General features: G+C 42.0%; 1 protein-coding gene across 5 annotated transcripts in view; it reads right to left on the bottom strand.

Moving 5' to 3' along the window:
• The window catches only part of arhgap32b (Rho GTPase activating protein 32b), a 127,261-nt gene that overhangs the window by 96,418 nt on the left and 14,433 nt on the right, over positions 1-16,410 (bottom strand). Inside the window, exon 1 of one of the 5 annotated variants that reach the window (XM_078265403.1) lies at positions 491-562. The exons of the other annotated variants lie outside the window; for them this stretch is intronic. The gene's annotated coding sequence lies outside the window, so the exon portion shown is untranslated. Of the gene's footprint in view, positions 1-490; positions 563-16,410 lie in introns of those variants that run through there. 5 annotated transcript variants of the gene reach the window in all.

Here is a 16,410-nt window from a genome sequence, read left to right on the forward strand (position 1 = left end):
TTGTATTTCACGTAACATTATCTCTGCCAGTAAAAACTATACGAGAAGCATAAAAAGAGAGCTGGGACAAACTAGGAACATTCAGGCAGCACGGCGACAAACGGGGGAAAAAAAACAAAAGAAAAACAGGTAAGCCAATGATGATAAAATAACAATCGAGAGCCATACAGCATGTGGGTGTAACTTTAAAGTTACTATTAGATGCCAGATGAGTAAGAATGACAGGGAGGGAGTGGGTCCATTTAAACAGCAGTTTATATGAGAAGAGTCAGTGTGTTGTATTACTGCAGAGCAGAGTCACAAGGACACGGTGTACGTATGAACCTGACAGTCTGCTATAAACAAGTAAACACAGCCTGTTCCTCTAACATCGCAATAGATAATTATGACGGCAGTTGCAGCAGATATACAATCGATAAAACTAATTTAAGTTATGGTCGGAAGACTCAAACTAAATCAAAATCAGGTGCCAATATGAACACATACGTACCGAGTTAGAAGATGAGATTATAAGTGTGTCCCGATTCTCTAAGATTTGATTTAACGATTCCATTCAATTTAAACTTCTTCTTTTTTCCAGCACTGACACTCACAACAACAAGAGGCACCTGAATGGACCATGGAGTCCAGTCGGAGCCCACAGGCTTTAACTTCGCTGTTTGTTGACATAACTGAGGGGAAGGCAAGATGTTGTCACACCGGTGACTTCAGGGAAGCCAGAGGATTTTCCAGTTCTGTAGTTTCTCCATCATGTCTGACTCTGGCAGTGGCCATGGTGTCTCAAATAGTGTAGCTAACGTTACCCTGTGTCTTTAGCTGCACGCTACCGCCGGTAGCTACGCTGTGTCGTCAGTGTTTTTCTTCTTCCTCCGACACGCGCAGGTAGGGTGGAGAGAAGAAGATGTACTAAGAGAATCGTCGATACTGCTTGCAATTTTGTTTGGTTGAAATTGAATGCTCATGCCGTCGTTTTTCCATTTGAAATCGAAATCATGACACCCCTATGAGTTACGCCTAATGCAGTCTGTGTATTACTTTAGGTTTCTGTATAGCGTTTTGCTGCATTCTCTCTCCCAGCAGATTCAATCTCATGCTAAACTCCCTGGGAAACAGAGCAGCTCTGAAGTACGAGGGAGCCATGTCAATGCACAAAAATCCTTCTACATGAAATCAATACTGGGAAGGAGAAGTTCACTCACATGAGCTCTTCCAGTTTACGACACTGCAGCTACGATGTATGTAAAGAGAAAACACAGACATAAATGCTATAACAAGGCCTAATGTATGCAACGGATTTCCATCATCGTCTTTGGTGTTATTCCCTATAGACAGAGGCACAAGCAGTTTAAGATTGAGACACGTCACTAGACCCAAATAACCGATGGTCTGTGACGAGGGTCAGTGACCTTTCTTAATTCCTGCTATCATTACCAGCAGTCTAAATGAAGGCATTCACTGCTAGTGGACCAATTATTCCTCTTGGGGATCGGCCAGTACGGGTGTTGAAATTAATCATTGCGTCAATGCAGTGACAGACCATAATTGATTATTGCCTACAGATGTTGCTTGTTGATTGTTCTCCGCTACGTTCAGGAAGTGTCTTTTTTAAGAGCAGATACGATAAAAAGGGGGGTTCATGTACCTCTGACTGCTTAAATTTGTTGATGAAAAACATGTGTAGCAATATATCATAATGTTGAGGAGGTGACGCATCGTGATATTGAATCGAACCGCAAGACCGGTAAAGATTCACACCCCTATCGGCCAGTGGCATGAAATTTATCAAAGCTGTAATTTGCAATTCATCTGTCGTTCATTTAGTTCAGTGCAGTAATGCAGGACGTCACAGAACAAATGCAATGTGATGTGCTTACTGTCACTTTATTGGAACAGCAAAATATCACCTAACCTATAAACTCATGTGTTTATAAACTGTACAGCTATTAGCAATTTGTACTACTTGCTCATCAAATACAAAGCAGTGTGTGTGTCCACTATATTCAGCCAGTTATATTCACAGTGTAGCAGCAATCCTGTGTGCTAAATACTGTCTTGTTTAGCACTATATTCCAGCAGTCATGTAAGGATAGTGTTTGGTCACCTATGAAGCTACAAGCTAACATTACCAAAAGCCAAAGAAAAGTTGATCTAAAAACATGTTTCGACATTTTCCGTACTTCTTGTTCAGTTGGTTTAAAGCACTGTAATCACAACTCAGACAAATGAAAAACTGGCGTTATATCTTATGTAAGACAATTAACTTTAGTGAGTCAAGTGACTGGAGTCTACAAGCACAATGGTCCTTTGAGCTGAACGCTAACATAATCCTATGCTGAGTTCTAAATCGCAGACTTTTTCAGATTCAGAATTCAGATTCTGAATAATTTATTAATCCCCAAGAGGCAATTCATTTTTTACAGTCTATTCCATCCATGTAAATAAAAAAAATAAAAATACATAACTATCAAAACATCAGCATCAAGATGCCAGTGGCAACAAGCGGGTTGTGTTTAGTAGCCTGATAACTGAAGGAATAAAAGAATTTGCATAACAATTTGTTTTTGGTGCAGACACACAGCACCAGCCTGACGCCATTACTAAAAATTCACTAGAAAGTGCATGCTCAGGTTGTTTATTCAGCTTTCTGAAGCACTCGTTCCTTCCACACAGAGCTGAGGTCTTACTGCTGGACTCCAGTGATCTTGGAGCAGACCTTAACAATGTTTCTTTTACTTTCAGTATGTACTGCAGCTGCCCTTACAAAGTGTGTACTGTTGCATGCAGTATGGATACAATTGTGACATACTACTTCATCATAACATTGCACCTTGAACTTTGAGCCTCTTGCTCATATATGATGCACAGAGGCTTGTGGGTCAGAATAGCCAGAAAAGCATTCTGGCTTGAATACTGCAAAATGCGACCAGATGTAGTAGGACATCCTGGTATTTTTGGCATGCTGCATTTGACATACTATGTACTGTATTGGGATGTACTAAATCTTTTTTTGGCATACTAAATAATTAGTATGGTATTATGGGTATTGGAACACACCCTTAGTTCAGTGTGTTAGCATGCTAACATGAGCTTATTAGCACTAAACACAAATATGATTACAAATCACGGGGAACGTGAATGTTTCTACCAAAAACATGTAAATCCATCCAATAGTTGTTGAGACATTTCTCTCAAAACATCAAATGTCAACCTGTCAATGGTGGTGTTAAAAGTAAAAAAATAAATAAAAAGTCAGGGGATCACCAAAGTCAGTAGGTTTCATCCTCTGGGGACCCTTAATATCTGGACAACATTTCATGGCAATCCATCTGATAGTTGTTCCATGTGTCTAAAAACACAACACAGGAGCTACAGATTTGTCCACCCTCCAAAGGATGTCTGATGACAACAGCCCAGCCCCTCTCCCTCAATTGAAACCACACACTATTAAAACACATTGATATGCAAATTAGGCAATGCTGTCTCCTGGGCACTTCAGGGCCAGTTCTTGGGGTGCCCAGCAACAGCATTCAACTTTCCATGGACTTTGCAACACTCTTCTGCAGTGTGTCTGACTGGCTAGCTGAATGTCAGCAGTATGTGGCCATTTTATGGGTTCTGATGTGGACAGCAGAGTAGCAATTTGTAAAGCTTGTTCTGCTGACATATCAAGAGGGCATTAAATCACCACAGCGCTTCTCCACAGCAAGCCTAAAGGCTGTTTTATGCTTCAGCGTCAACTCCACGCCGTAGCTACGGCGTCATGACCCGTAGGGGTTGCTCTGCATCGCGGTGCATTTCACCGCCGTAACGCTAGGGGGTGATAAGTCTGAGGTTATTTGCGAGGTGTCTGCCAGCCAGTTTATGTTAGCAAGCTAACTTTAGCACAACTGCCCACAAAGTACTGCTTGCTGGCGAAGTGCTAATTTCCAAACGTTACTGACATAGACGCTTCACAAACGGATAACCCCGTCACTGTAAACAAAATATGTCTGAGTTTATTTGCAAAGCTGATGTCAGTGAACTAGCATGTTGCTACTCCCAACAGTAGGCTGCTTGAAACACCCACTATCAACACACAGGACCAGTTGACCAATCACAGTCCTTGCGGTCTGCATCGCCTCGACGCAAAGTTACACATTTTTGTAGGTGCACGTCGAGCTACGGCGGAGGGCCGTTCTGATAATGCACTAAAATGTGGCTGTGACTATTGATGGGTATCGTTAGGATTTTATCTATACCAATATCCATACTGCTTATCGATACTACTATCTGAATTTGCAAAAAAATAAAGACATGAACATATTCAATAATTATTTTATTTTTAAATCTTTTTTGCAGAAATAAGTTAAATAGTTTTTTTGAGTTTCCTGTATATATAATGAGGGAGGAGTATTTGCTACAAATGGCTGGTCTAACAACTACAGTACAAACAATACCAATACAAATGAGTTACTCGTGAAATAAGTTATTTTTATAAGTTTACATTTTAAATAAATCAGTTAAATTTTACCATATGACCTTAGCAATAAACAAGTTAGTGGACCCCAGGAAGAGTTGCTGCCAATCTTTGATGTCAGCGACGATGTTGCTCTTTTTTTCGTGTCAGGCACCGGCACGAAAAAAAAGTATTGTTTTTTAGTATAAAAAATAAATAAATAAATAACGATTCCCAACCTTATTCACAGCTATAACCTTACTGCTTAATATTTACCGGCGTCTCTCACACACGCACAGCACTGCTACTTTCACAGCTAACTGTTAACTTCATACTCACCATCACACACGCTCTCTCGTTTTCTTTCTCTCCCCCGCTCACTGGTTTAAGGCTGATTTATGCTTCTGCGTTGAATCGACGGCGTACCCCCGCAGACCCCTCTGCGTCGACGAGAACCCCTCTCCGAGCCCCCCGCCGTAGCTCGACGCGCACCTCCAAAAATGTGTAACTTCGTCCTGTGTGTTGATAGTGGGTGTTTCAAGCAGCCTACTGTTGGGAGTAGCAACATGCTAGTTCACTGACATCAGCTTTGCAAATAAACTCAGACATATTTTGGTTACAGTGACGGGGTTATCCGTTTGTAAAGCGTCTATATGTCAGTAACGTTTGGAAATTAGCACTTCGCCTGCAAGCAGTACTTTGTGGGCAGTTGTGCTAAGGTTAGCTTGCTAACATAACAAACTGTCTCGCTCTCTTTCGTCGGAAATGGCAGAGTTTCGGGATTGACCCTCCGGAAACCACACACCCTCTAGCGTTCCGGCGGTGAAATGCACCGCAATGCAAAGAAACGCATTGAACCTCGACACAGGGTCACGACGCCGTAGGAGCGACGACGTGGAGTTGCCGCGGAAGCATTAAACAGCCTACGGGCTACATTATACACACACATATGAACCGAGCTATTCCTCAAAGGAGTTAGCTACTTGTTGTAAAGCCTAACCCAGATGCTTCGACATGGCGTTACATAAAAACTGATAGCAGTATCGTTTATCCAGGGGCTTATCGATACTTTGGTACTGACCCGTCCAGAACTGGTACCAGTTTACTACCGGTTCCCCATACCCATCCCTAGCTGTGACAGTGCCAAAACTCTATTTGAGGTTTATTTTTCCTGTGTCCTTCTCTGGCATCACATTCACATTGTCAACAGTGATTACAACTCATCTTTTCAACACAGTAACACAATGCAGTTGCACATATCTTTAAAACAGCTGTTGGTTATTTTGTTGCTTTCATGTCACATCTGGCAAAGTCGTCATTGTCCCGGCTAAGAACTATTTCAATGTATTTCCCTGATTGGAACGCCCACAAATTTGCAAACAACCTGGCACAAACAGGGTATATTTCCTGTTTGTATGATCATATCAGTGATTATTTTTTTTACATGAAGGCTAATTGGTTAAAATGCTGACGTTTGCTGGTCAACCACTCATTTTTCCCATCGAAAAATTATGCTTGAATCAGCATAAACTCTCTTGAATCGTCAGAACAGTAGATGAACATATGTAGTTCTTTGATAAAAAAAAAAATATATATCAAAGATACATGCCTGTGCACATAAAAACACTTTGGGGGAGAATTTACCTGTGACTCCCAAGTTGCAATTCAGCAAGAAATATCCTGTATTTCCTGTTACTTGTGCTGCTAACGCTGGGTGAAGGCTAACGCCTTCATTTCACATGCCGTGCAGTGGAAACAGCACATCAGCAGAGCAGCAGCAGCTTCAGGCCTCCGTCAGTGTCACACTGAATGTGTTCAGGCACAGTACTCAGTGCAGCTCGCTTGTAATTGAGATCACCATATTGTTCAAAATCAATTCTCAATTCAAAAAGAGGATTCAGAAAATGTGCTACCAGATTAATCTGTGTCGATGTTTATTGTTCTGGAGTAGACATGTTATTTTTTAACATTTTCAAATAAAATAAGAAAACATGTTCCCACTCTCACACACACACACTGTTCTCTCTATGATTCAGTCAGACTAGTTGGTTTATCTGACAACTACCTTTCGTCGTCATAAAATGAGAAAATCCTTCCTGTATTAGCATGCAGCACATTGGCATAATAGCCTGGAAACACCTACATATTGTATCAGTCATGTCAAGCTCCTTCCTCCACATTTTGGATTGAATTATCTATCAAAGCAGCAAGGAATCCATCCTTAGTGCCTATTCTGAGATCCCACTCTTAAATTGTAACTCGACCATGCCTCTGTCAGACCCTGACATTTACTCTTGACACCCAGTAGTTTTTGTTTAATGAGGCTCCAACTAGCCTACATTCAACATTCCTCTAACTGTATCAAGCCCCATTCAGCGTAGCCTCGTCAACGTTTGCAACGACCTTGAACCCTGCCAGCAACAATGTAAGGCTACAGTAGAGTATGTGGACGAATGTCTGTTTGCTACTGTTAGTAGGGTCCTCATAGAAACATTTAAAAAAAAAAAAAAAAAGGTAGAATGTGACCAGCAGCTGGCAGCAATCCCATTGAGGTTCAGCAGCCTGCATATTGCAACTAGCTGATGAATGTTCAGACTTACCCATGCTGCATCTAGTCTTTATTCTGAGTTTAGGCAGTGGTCTATGTGCAGCAGTAGAGCAAGTAGCAGGGTTGCCTGCTGATAAGAGAGATCAAGTTCTTAAAGGTTACTCAACACAACTTAAAAAGGTTACAGGTTTGATGCTTGGGGGAAGCCATCTGTTCTGTCAAAGTGTCCTCGAGCAAGAAACTGGAACTGCACTCATAAGCAGTTATTTAATTTTCATATCGCTACATTATAATATCAAGCAGAGCTGTTGTAGCTTATTTCCTCTCATATTCTGACAGTTACCGCGTGACTTACTCACTAAAAACACTTTCAAGCCTCCACAAATGATTAGGGCTGTGACTGAATCTGGAGTTTCCAAGTTGACACTGAGTCGCCAGTTGAGGCCCAATATTTGACTTTCATGTTTTACCTTTAAGACTCACATTTGAATGCCTTTGCCCATCATCTCGCCTGCCTGGGTTTCTGACAGCACCGTCAGCTGAAGAGTCACACGGGACGGCAGTGGAGGAGCGCGTACCATGCAAGCATCTGGTTCACAAGCCGACTTCACTAACACTCAGCACCGGAGGTGGGAGCACACAGATTTATTTCGGTTACAGTTTTGTGTGATTTTGAGACAAGACTTGGTTTGTACAGCCTGTCATGCTGTTATCCTGCATTGCTGTGTGAACAATGAGGCAGCCGATAAAATGAGATTCAACTTCTCAGCAGAGGATCTGAATCATCGAGGCAGCAAATAATCATCTTTCATATCAGTATGTCCCACCCTTTACCAGTCAACATTTTTTATTTATAGTCAAAAGCGGCATACTACATACATATGGCATATTAGTTGAGAAAACTGTGTAAATAAATGATTAAAGAAGTTTCCAGGTACCTCAGATTTAAAGCTAAGACAGGATCCTTAGCTGAAAGCGGATGCTTCACCGCGTTCCTTCTACCAGTCACTGTCGTGTTCTTACCCAACTTTTACACCAGAAACAACAGAGCAGATAGTGTGCACGAGGTAGAGAGTTGAATTTAGTTAACGATGTGCATAGAACCAGGTGCAAAACCAAGGCCGTCACTTGTGCAGATGTTAGGAAACGCTCATCTTTGAAGTGGCTTTGAAAACCATGGTCCTCCTCTGTAAAATGCCATGCTTGTGTTGGCTTTAAAACGCCCTGTTAATCATATGAAGCCTGTTTAATACACTGCCATGTGGTTGGGTCTCAGGAGATGAAGCAGAGGATTTGATGAACTAGACTACATTTGGGTTAGCATCAGGAAAGCTAATCTCACAGGCAGCATAATATGTGAGGGCTGCCAGCTAAAGACGGAGCAAACCCACTCTACCATTAACACGTCAGCACTGGCATAAAGGATGGAGCCTGAATTAATTTGGCTCCGACTATTGGTACATTTTGCATAGTCCAATAGGATGCAGAAAACAGGGCTTTGAAAGCTACTAAAATCAATCAATAGGGTATTAGAATATATTCATCCAATTTCAGGGGAATGATATTCTCACTCACTATTCAGTGAAATATATCACTTTGGCAAACATGGCCCACTGTAAAAACATATTTTGGATTATCAAAACACTAATGGGGCAAACTGGGGGGGGGGATTTATTCAACCTGTGAATAATGTCTGCTTGGTTGTCATAAACAGATGAAAAGCTATTTGTGTTACCCAACTGGAGATGTTGTTCATCTCAAAATGACATCATGAGTTTTGCTCCCAATGAGACTGACCTCATCTGAGTGAGATTACTTTAAGACACACATGGTACCTATGTGTGAATCATGGCTGGGATGATGAGTTCATTAAAATACAATGTGTCTGCTGGTGAAAATCATTTATCCATCACTCTCACAAGCTATGCAGCGGGAGCCTGAAAACACACCGTATCCCTTTATTTAAGTTTTAATTGATTATCTTAGCCTGAGTGAATACGAGACAGCATGAGAGACAGCATCTAAAGAAAAGTAAGATACGAGTCCCTTGGCCTTTTTTTTCACCCTCAAATGTATCCAAGTTAAGAAATGAATGGCCTTGAAGCTGATTTGGAAGCTCTGGGTAATAAAACTTGCTCCTGATAATTAGCAGGCAAAATCTGATAAGGTACCAACTCACAGCAGCTCACTATGGGGGGGGAAGCACACTTAGTGAATTACCAGAGAAGATAATGCAACAGAAGGTGAGATATGGATGTAAGTTACCAAGTTGAAAAATGAGCAGACTGTAGAGGCAAAAATGACAGCACGTGCATTCATATGTACCCTAATGATGCAACTATAGCAGCATGGTAATAAGGGTTTTTATCGTTGTGTAAACATTTTCATCTAATCAGAATAAGCATAACTCAACTGACATGATCTGGGTTACTGGTCAGTCTTTTGTATCACTCTTGCCCCGTACACTCCTATGTTGGCTTCCACTGCTTCAATTCTTCACACGGAAGGGGTGGGAATCACCAGAAGCCCCACGATTCCATTTTATCATGATATTATTGGGATCTAAACATATTGCTATATTCTGCAATATATCACCATTTATTACCTTTTTCCAACTTCAAATTGTGTCCTGGTAGAGCACACGCCCATATATAGAGGTTCACTCCTTGACGCAGCGGCCGCGGGTTCGACTCCGCCCTGCGGCCCTTTGCTGCATGTCACTCCCCCTCGCTCTCCCCTTTCATGTCTTCAGCTGTCCTATACAAATAAATGCCTAAAATGCCCACAAAAAAGAATATCTTAAAAAAAAATAATAATAATAATTATGTCCGTGTATCGATATAGTATTGTGACATATCGTGATACTATGCTGTATCGATTCCCCCCCCCCCCCAATCCCTAAAAAATATTTTTTTTTTAAAAACTTCTTGGCAAGTGGCAGTGGAAAAATGAAAGTTGTTTTTTGAGGCAACAATAACACGCCCATGTCAAAACAAATACCACAATAACCAGAAATAAATGACAGTGGTCTGTGAATGCATCAGTACTTATATCCCCATTACCTGTAAGTCACATATTAGTCCACACCTTAACTTGTGCAACTATTAAACAACTTGTTTTAAATCACTCACTGGGGATGTAATATTACTGAAAACTATGGAAATGCCTTTTGTGAGCCATTACCTTGACCCTGTATTCACAGTAATCAGGTTTTATGCTTGTGTGCAAGAGGACTAAAAAAAGATACTAAAGTGACCCATGACCATGAACAAAAGAACAGTAATGTCACATAACCTCTTTCAGGATTGGCTAACTCGCGTGTGACAAACCAAAGAGCAACGCTGCATGTAAAATATGCTGACAGCCTGTGTTTATCAGCCAACACAAGTTACTGTGAACTGTAGTGAACAGTGTCACCTTGCAGCAGAAGACAGACCTCCTGGAAGCATTGGACCATCAAATCCAGGTGGGAATCAGTACATAATGGGTCAGACGTAAGCGGAATGTTCTTCAAAACTAAAATGAAGCATTTCAAGAGGTAAATTGTGTTTATTATAGATTATAACTGCATCAATATATCAATATGCACATATACACTGTTGTAGTACTTCTGATATTGCTGGACGGGAAATTGACAAGTGCGTTGGGCTTTGCGCTGTGCAGAGTGCAAGATGGGGCCCCTTAAGTGGAGCTACTTTTTCCCCTCTACCTGCTCTACCTGCTAGTAACGTTGGACACAGCGGTCTCGAGCGAGAGAAAAAAAAGGGTTAACGTGGAACGCTATCACACTGTCTGTTATCCCCTCATTGGACTAAGTTTGTCGACACTACTGTGTGCGTGCATCAATAAGCAAGTCTGATGTCCTGTAGGTACGGGACGATGTTATACAGGATTTATGAATGTACATTAGCAACAGTTGGCTAATTCATGAGGGTGCTATTTTATGTGCGAGCTAATATTGCGCATCTGTTCATGTGCGCTGCAGGAGTTATGTTTCTGTTTACTGAATGCGTTATTCAGTTCAAACATAACCGAGAATGTAGTTTAATCTCAGTAATGATGGTATAATAGGTTATTACGGTCGCTCTGTTGAAGGCAAACGTCCCACTGTACTGTCGTTACGCAGGTCACGGACATCTGATTGACTTTACTGCACCGTAGTTAACTAAGTGAAAGTAGGTTTAGTTGTACTAAAACTGCCCCTACCAGCCCCCCCGACGACGATATCATCGTCCATCGCCATGTTTTACTGTGAGCATCATCAACTGCCAATTTAGGGGACATCACCCAACCCTACCGGGCTATGATCGGTTTAAGCGGCTGTGCATGCTTCAACTGCCTCTCCCCACTTTGCTGCAGTTGTTTTTGAATCGGACATACTCCGTCAGCGCGCTGTGAGTCGTAGTTGTTGCTATGACACCATACAACAAAACAGCGTTACCCGAAGCAGTGGGCCATCGGCAGCACAGAGCCTGCGGTCCGTCCGTTTCACTCCCCGCCGAGGCAGCAGCGGACACCGGGAGATGGCTAAACTGACTGTCCATTTCTGGGGCTGTCAACGCTGTGTCTCGGCTAAAAAGTGGAGGGGCCGAGCAGCCCCCGCCGCGGCCCCTGGCTAATGTTAACGTTAGTCATTTCACCCGACACTGGTTACAGAACGTTATGAAAGTAAGTATAAAAGTTGGCAGTCATCTGGCGGGAACACTGTGCTGTCCTACGCTGTGACAAGAGTGTGTAAATGTAACATTCATTTGTTAAATGTGACTAATTTAGTGATCGGTCTGTGTAATTTTGACATAGGTCAACCGGGGGGAAAAAACGTTGTGCGTTGGCAGAGCGCCATCTACTCCTGTCATTCTCCCCGTTCTTCCCCGCTCATGTATACAGGTAGAACTGGCATAACCAGGTTATTCAATTAACCGGGATTACTGCTGTGCACTGATTGTGAATAAAAGCCAGCAGAAGAGCCAGAATGTCCATTAGTAGAGCTGAGAGGATTTTCTCTGCGCTGTTCCACTTTTGGGACACTCTGGCCAATCCTCTTGAGGGATCATTTAAATGCATCCCCCCCCCCCCCCACACACACACACACAAATACACACACAGTGAATTCATCCCTGTTTGACCATCAGGTGTCAAGTCAAGAAAGTTTAATGGGAAACATTACTGGCTCACTAAAAGAGAGCCAGTAATGTTAAGAGGTGAAAGTAGTCAACACAGCATAGAGTTCATTTAGAGCTCTATTAAAAAAACTGGGTTAAAACAGTAAGAGGAAGTTTTATCAAAAGCAGCTCTATGAATCTAACATTCCATCAAATAAATACAGAAAAGCAGCACCTGCAAAGCAAAGTCTACAAATAACTCCATGTTAACAAATAATTCAGTTCTTTAGAATGGCAGTTAATGGTTGTAAGCCTAATCAAGTAGAATAGTAAAAATACCAGAGCTGCAGTTTGAATTACTGTATCCAGACAGACTTATCATTCGACATCCACTCTGCTTTACTGGAAACTATTATTTTAATTGCAATGTTGACTTGGCAGCAGCTGTATGCTAATCACTTGGCACTCCAAAAATAAAGCAGATAAGACAGTGAGAGAAGAGTGCTGACTTAATTGAGCCTGGGGCTTTATATTTGCTTTCTTTATGGCCTCTGCAGTGCATGTGTGCAATGGCTTGCCAGGGAATAACTCTGCCTGTGTGAGAAGTGTTTTGCTGAGGCGTGTCACTACCACTGTGTAGACAGAGGAGGGATGGCATGCTGACTCACTGTGACAAACACTAAGAAATAAGTGATTTACCTGGGGTCCGACGACATGAAACTCCTGGAAAGCGGTGCTGAAAATACTGACACGTTCAGCAGAACCTAATCCTCTGTCCAAGTGTGGCATCTCTCTCCTGTCAATTATCTTAAGACGGCGTTTGCAACAACAGAAAGACAAGCAAGCACAAACCCATGACTCACTGATTGGATGCTTCCCTGCATGTCTTGTCTTCATTACCTTCCCTCCTGCTCTGATAAATGAGGCAAGGGTGGCTTGCCAGTGTTACTCTCCGTCAGCAAAAGTGCATCACTAACCAGGTTTTCACACTACAAAACCATAAAATGCATAGTTTGTGCCTGGTGCTTGCTCTAGTCCATTAATCTCAGGCTGTTTATTTGCACAAATTTACTAATGACATGAACATCATACAAAGTAGCTCAATCAATCATCTGAAGGCTGCTGCCATCTCCAGTATGGCCCTGTGTACACTTGTCATTTCAAAAGGCTCATCCAGATAAAAATCCACAAGCAATTTAAGACACGTTAGCCACTAGCCTGATCACATCCGTCTCGGTTTCACCAGGCTACATGAAAATCAGGGTCGGTACTACTCTAGTCATTGCCAGACCTATCTCCATCTAAAACAAAGTGTGTCGATAGGTCTGGCTACGCGAGACTAAGAGGGTGGTGGTAATGCACCTGAAGCTGTTAGGTAGCCAACAAAAACACCAGAGTGAGAAGTTGTGCACTTTATCAGTTTAGTACCAACCATACTAGTATAGCTAACAGTTACAACGATCAACTATCCATAACTAACACAAACGTTACACATTAGTACAAGACAAAGTTGGGTCGTCCTCACGCTCTCGCTCATACCACTCCCTCACCCACAAAGCTTTCTACCGGTCACTTTATATGTCACAGGGAGACAGATTCATTTTAGGGTATCCCATTATCACAAGACACAGAGACAGAACCTGGAAGTGGCTATTTCACAAATCGTTTGAATATGCATAACAGCTTGCATGTACTTGTGTTAGAGGCATAACCGCAACTCAAAACATATTTTCACTCTTGCACTAGTGATGGTGTGATGGGCTCTGACTGCTGCCAAAACGCATATGACCTACTCTCAATTGATGTGCCTGAATGCATCCCGTGACGGAGCACTAAAGCTGCTGCTGTCACCGTGCTAACATACTGCTTTTACTGTTTGTTTTGTCTGTTGGTGTATATGTACGCCGTATAGACACATTTGGGGCTACAAGTGGACAGTCTGCACAGAACCAGATCAACTTGGGCACAATCTAGGGATTTCAATTTATCTCGAAAGCTTCTTCACTTTGCATCTTTGGGCAAATCGGATAGCCAACCGATTTGTCCAAGACAAATAAAGTGGGGTGTAAATGTTTCACTTATTTGGCCTGATTAGAGAAGGACTGTTTACAGAATGTGTTTGATTGACAGCTGTCTGACCCTCCTTTTATTTTTTGCATTACACCTCACTTCAGCGTAGCATAACTTCAACCTGAGCAGAGGTCTCATTAGCTCGAATAAATGAAAACACCTATATAGGTGAGCAGGGCCTTTAAATCAGCCCCAAATGTGTCTATATGGCGTACATACAGACAATAAAAACCATAGCCTCGTATCCACATCCTGGTGCATGTTTACTTGTGACTTTTCCTGCCAATGAAGTCAATTACACAAGTCGTCAAATTTGAAACCAAGAAGTCCACCTCCTGTGTGCCGGAATGCCATTGGACACGCCGCACACAGGTCAGCCTTCACTGAGGTCAAAGTTGAACTCTGGGTATAAAACCTGGCAGGTGGTACGTGCTGCTTTCACTTCCACAGCTGTTGAGCCGTTTTCTCTGGTGAAAACAAAGCCTTCCTCTGCCTTGCTTGTGAAAGCCCAGTAATGCTTCTATCCTAATTTAACCAGCTGGAGAGGAGAGACCAACGCTACTTCTCCACGGCTAATCATTTCTTCAACACACCTGTGAAGTTATACATTCCCTTTGATATTCAACACTAGCCAGTTACACTGGCAGTAAAATAAAGAAGGTAGGCCATTTGCTGCCATGAAAAGCTGTGTTAAGAAGAGAATATAAACATTCATTATCAGAGGTGAATATTTTGTGTGCTTGTCACATCAAACACTTGATGTGTTGATTGTGAGATGTGAGATATTGAAAAGCTATATAAGTTGGAGGCTTTTAAAGCAAAGCAGACCCATCAATTTACCACCGACACTGAATAGGACAATGCTTTTGTTTGAATTGACTAGCCAGTTAAATTCTCTGCCATCCTATCCTAATCCTATCTGGAAGAGAAGGGAAGAACTAATGCCGTGTTTCCACTGAATGGTACGGCTCGGCTCAACTCACTTTTTGGTATCAGTTCTTTTCGTTTTCCACTGCAGATAGTACACCCTCAGAGTGTGTGTGTGTGTGTGTGTGTGTGTGTGTGTGTGTGTGCACGCCGCTAATTGTACTGTGCAGTTTTGCGGGTTGTCATTTTCTTAAATCTGGGTCAAGTGAATAAAAAAAAATGGCGGTCTCGATGAGGAAAAGAACCGTTCTAATGTGTAACGAACTGGACTGCTTGGTGAAAACGTGACCTAAGTCAAACCAGCTGCTCTAAACATTTTCAAGCTTACTGGGAGAAATAAATATATATCTATATATATCCCTCACAACATTCCATTATTAAGCAATAGGCCAAGCAATTTTCCATTTATCTTATTTTTATTGTTTTCTTAATCTGCAACCGTTGAAATAATTGTTTTTCAGACAGCATCCCTCAAAGTGACAAATTAAAACTTTATTAACTCAGTGACTCGTAATAACAAATGTGATTGAGTAAAAACTGATTCCTAATAAATTGCCTCGTTGGTCGGCATGAAGACCAGGCTTATGAACAGTTCTTTCTACATTTTTTCTACATACATAATTTATCCAAGTGCTAAGCCAACCACCACTCAGACCTTCTAGTCTATGTCCCCACAGGTTGTTTTTTTTTGAGGCTGACATATTCTGACTTTACATCACTCGTATGGGTTAAGCTCCAGAGAGGCTGGATCCTACATTTCCCATAATGCAATTCAATAGTGTCTTTAATTAGATCCTCCCGGTCTCCTCAATACCCACTTATTTCAAACTTCACACCTGCAAGACATGTCAGTTTTAAGTCCTAGTTAAGATAACCCTGATCCACAGTCCTACAAAACACTTATGGTAAGATGTATGACGTCATCAAGGTTATTTTGTCAAACTTGTGCCACTTTAAATTAGGTTTTGCATTTACGATTATGGGACTATGGTACTGACACATCTTGTGGTGATGTCAGAACGGGTGGTTAGTCATCTTAATCAACGTACACATGGTAAGACGCTGAAAATTACAGAAACCCTGCAGTGTTGTCCTGAAGGTTTTATCCTGTTGTTCTGCTAGTATGCTAACCAAACCAGTATGATATTAACCGGACTGACAGGCCCTGACCCTAATTCTGTCAGTGCATATTCATGAGGTAATTTGGAGCTTTACAGGAATTAGGCCATGACGAGGCAGTCTGCGCAGCACCCTTGAGTGACATTAGCACCTTTTGCTGTTCCCCTGCAGCTGCAGGCGAGCGCCACGCCCTGCGTAAGGTGTTAACA

The sequence above is a fragment of the Sander vitreus genome, chromosome 13 (assembly GCF_031162955.1).
Source record: "Sander vitreus isolate 19-12246 chromosome 13, sanVit1, whole genome shotgun sequence".
NCBI classification, from domain to species: Eukaryota; Metazoa; Chordata; class Actinopteri; order Perciformes; family Percidae; genus Sander; species Sander vitreus.